The sequence below is a fragment of the Miniopterus natalensis genome, chromosome 5 (genome assembly GCF_054644295.1).
Source record: "Miniopterus natalensis isolate mMinNat1 chromosome 5, mMinNat1.hap1, whole genome shotgun sequence".
NCBI classification, from domain to species: Eukaryota; Metazoa; Chordata; class Mammalia; order Chiroptera; family Miniopteridae; genus Miniopterus; species Miniopterus natalensis.
In genome coordinates this window covers 2,589,835-2,594,300 of record NC_142085.1, presented here as the reverse complement: position 1 = coordinate 2,594,300, position 4,466 = coordinate 2,589,835, and positions in this window count along the sequence as shown.

The window sequence follows — 4,466 nt, the reverse complement described above, 5'->3', positions numbered from 1 at the left end:
TACAAAGACTTGGAAGGAGCAAGCAAAAGAATAGTGGCTGAGTGTCTTTTCAGAGAGAAACACATGCATTTCATCCTTCTGGAGTGAGTTTTCTTGCTGGACTTCATATGCATTTTGTACTGTGCAGAATGTAGCTACCTGCTCGGGGGTTGTGTCATAGATGCACCTTTCCTGTAGGAGCTTATTGGAACTTTCATTGTTTGGCTAAGTTATTTAGGGTTGGTTTTGGAAGGTCTTTCAACTTTGGCCAAATCCGCTTTGTACGAAAGTTTTTCACAGCCCTGTTTCCAAGTGTCCACAAAGAGCTGCTGCTTGAAAGTGTCCACATGCACATCTCCCATACTGGTGTGCTCGTTTCACTACCTGGATTTTGGTTTCCTCTTCTTTCTTTGAAATGACAAGTCTTCATTCAGCATGCTACACACAGCTTGTAGCAGTTTCAGTTTGAAGCATGTTGGTGCTCTCAAAACGTTGTGTATCCTGTGTAGAGTGTGTCACTCTACAGCACTGAATACACAACTTAGAGCTCCTTTCAACACAGACACGCAAACACGTCTTTTTGGGAAAGTCCTAACTCAGGTAAATTGGAAATGTAAGGGTTTCATCGAAAACATGAAGACAATCATGCTTTTGAACTCTGCAACCGAAAGAAATGGCTTTTTGTACATGCCATTCTGAATTTCACTGCAAAATGCCCTTCTTTTCTGGTTTGTTGAAAGTTCAAAACACTTTAGGAAATAGAACGTGTTTGAAGAAGACTGATGCAGTGTGCGTTTTCCTGGATTTCAAGTGATTCGGGATACATACTCCTTGTTTTTCCACATTGTCTAAGAAACAACATGAGGCTTGCAAGAGATTGAAAAAATGCATCCTAAAACTTATGCCTGCAGTGAAAACACACGTTTCTACAAAGACTTGGAAGGAGCAAGCAAAAGAATAGTGGCTGAGAGTTCTTTCAGAGAGAAACACACGTATTTCATCCTTCTGTAGAGACGGTTAGGGTTACGATTGGACCTAGGGTAGGGTTATGTTGAGGGCTAGGGTTAGAGAGACGGTTAGGGTTACGATTGGACCTAGGGTTAGGCTTATGTTGAGGGCTAGGGTTAGAGAGAAGGTTAGGGTTACTTTTGGACCTAGAGTTAGGGTTATGTTGAGGGCTAGGGTTAGAGATATGGTTAGGGTTACGATTGGACCTAGGGTTAGGGTTATGTTGAGGGCTAGGGTTAGAGAGAAGGTTAGGGTTACTTTTGGACCTAGGGTTAGGGTTATGTTGAGGGCTAGGGTTAGAGATATGGTTAGGGTTACGATTGGACCTAGGGTTAGGGTTATGTTGAGGGCTAGGGTTAGAGAGAAGGTTAGGGTTACAATTGGACCTAGGGTTAGGGTTATGTTGAGGGCTAGGGTTAGAGATCCGGTTAGGGTTACGATTGCACCTAGGGTTAGGGTTATGTTGAGGGCTAGGATTAGAGATCATGTTAGTATTACGATTGGTCATAGGGTTAGGGTTATGTTGAGGGCTAGGGTTAGAGAGAAGGTTAGGGTTACTTTTGGACCTAGGGTTAGGGTTATGTTGAGGGCTAGGGTTAGAGATATGGTTAGGGTTACGATTGGACCTAGGGTTAGGGTTATGTTGAGGGCAAGGTTTAGAGATCCGGTTAGGGTTACGATTGGACCTAGGGTTAGGGTTATGTTGAGGGCTAGGGTTAGAAATCCGGTTAGGGTTACGATTGGACCTAGGGTTAGGGTTATGTTGAGGCCCAGGGTTTGAGATCTGGTTAGGGTTAGATTGGACCTAGGGTTAGGGTTATGTTGAGGGCTAGGGTTAGAGATCAGGTTAGTATTACGATTGGACCTAAGATTAAGGTTATGTTGAGGGCTAGGGTTCAGATCCGGTTAGGGTTACAATTGGACCTAGGGTTAGCGTAACGTTGAGGGCTAGGGTTAGAGAGACGGTTAGGGTTACGATTGGACCTAGGGTTAGGGTTATGTTGAGGGCTAGGGTTAGAGATATGGTTAGGGTTATGATTGGACCTAGGGTTAGGGTTATGTATAGGGCTAGGGTTAGAGATCCGGTTAGTATTACGATTGGACCTAGGGTTAGGGTTATGTTGAGGGCTAGGGTTAGAGAGAAGTTTCGGGTTTCAATTGGACCTAGGGTTGGGGTTATGTTGAGGGCTAGGGTTAGAGATCCGGTTAGTATTACGATTGGACCTAGGGTTAGGGTTATGTTGAGGGCTAGAGTTACAGATCCGGTTAGGGTTACGATTTGACCTAGGGTTAGGGTTATGTTTAGGGCTAGGGTTAGAGATCCGGTTGGGGTTACTATTGGACGTAGGGTTAGGGATATGTTGAGGGCTAGGCTTAGAGATCCGGTTAGGGTTACGGTTGGACCTAGGGTTAGGGTTATGTTGAGGGCTAGGGTTAGAGAGAAGGTTAGGGTTACTTTTGGACCTAGGGTTAGGGTTATGTTGAGGGCTAGGGTTAGAGATATGGTTAGGGTTACGATTGGACCTAGGGTTAGGGTTATGTTGAGGGCTAGGGTTAGAGAGAAGGTTAGGGTTACAATTGGACCTAGGGTTAGGGTTATGTTGAGGGCTAGGGTTAGAGATGAGGTTAGGGTTACGATTGCACCTAGGGTTAGGGTTATGTTGAGGGCTAGGATTAGAGATCATGTTAGTATTACGATTGGTCATAGGGTTAGGGTTATGTTGAGGGCTAGGGTTAGAGAGAAGGTTAGGGTTACTTTTGGACCTAGGGTTAGGGTTATGTTGAGGGCTAGGGTTAGAGATATGGTTAGGGTTACGATTGGACCTAGGGTTAGGGTTATGTTGAGGGCAAGGTTTAGAGATCCGGTTAGGGTTACTATTGGACGTAGGGTTAGGGTTATGTTGAGGGCTAGGGTTAGAGATCCGGTTAGTATTACGATTGGACCTAGGGTTAGGGCTAGAGTTACAGATCCGGTTAGGGTTACGATTTGACCTAGGGTTAGGGTTATGTTTAGGGCTAGGGTTAGAGATCCGGTTAGGGTTACTATTGGACGTAGGGTTAGGGTTATGTTGAGGGCTAGGCTTAGAGATCCGGTTAGGGTTACGGTTGGACCTAGGGTTAGGGTTATGTTGAGGGCTAGGGTTAGAGATCAGGTTAGGGTTAAGATTGGACCTAGGGTTATAGTGATGTTGAGGGCTAGGGTATTCCAGCAGTGAAAACACACATTTCTATAAAGACTTTGAAGCAGCAAGCTAAAGCCTTGTGGCTGAGTGTTCTTTCATAGAGAAACATGCATTTCATCCTTCTGGAGTGAATTTTCATGCTGGAGTTCATATGCATTTTATACTGTGCAGAATGTAGCTACCTGCTGGGGGTTGTGTCATAGAAGCACCTTTTCTGCAGGAGCTTATTGGAACATTCATTGTTTGGCTAAGTTATTTAGGGTTGGTTTTGGAAGGTCTTTCAACCTTGGCCAAATCCCGCTTCGTACGCAAGTTTTTAATACCGCTGTTTCCAAGTGTCCACAAACAGCTGCTGCTTGAAACTGTCCACATGCACATCTCGTATACTGGTGTGCTCGTTTCACTACCTGGATTTTGGTTTCCTCTTCTTTCTTTGAAATGACAAGTCTTCATTCAGCATTCTACACACACCTTGTACCAGCTTCAGTTTGAAGCATGTTGGTGCTCTCAAAAACTGTGTAACCTATGTAGAGTGTGTTACTCTCCAGCACTGAATACACAACTTAGAGCTCCTTTCACCACAGACACGCAAACACATCTTTTTGTGAAAGTCCTACTTCAGGTCCCTTGGAAATGTAAGGGTTTCATGGAGAACATGAAGTCAATCATGCTTTTGCACTCTACTACCAATAGAAATGACCTCTTGTACATGCCTGACTGAGTTTCACTGCAAAATGCCCTTGTTTTCTGGTTTCTTGAATGTTCTCAACACATTAGGAGAAAGAGCGTGTTTGAGCAAGATCTATGCAGTGTGCGTTTCCCTAGATTTCAAGTGATTTGGGAAATATAATCCTTATTTTTCCACATTGTGAAAGAAACATGAGGCTTGCAAGAGATTGAAAAAATGCATCCCAAAACGTACTCCAGCGGTGAAAGCACACGTTTCTACAAAGACTTTGAAGTAGCAAGTAAAAGCCAATGGCTGAGTGTTCTTTCAGAGAGAAACATACACATTTCATCCTTCTGGAGTGAATTTTCAGCCTGGAATTCATATGCATTTGTACCGTGCAGAATGTAACTACCTGCTCGGGGGTTGTGTCATAGAAGCAACTTTCCTGCAGGAGCTTATTGGAACATTCATTGTTTGGCTAACTTCTTTGGGTTGGTTTTGGAAGGTCTTTCAACTTTAGCCAAATCCGCTTTCTTACGAAATTTTTTCACAGCCCTGTTTCCAAGAGCCCACAAAGAACTGCTGCTTAAAACTCTCCACATGCACATCTCCCATACTGGTGTGCT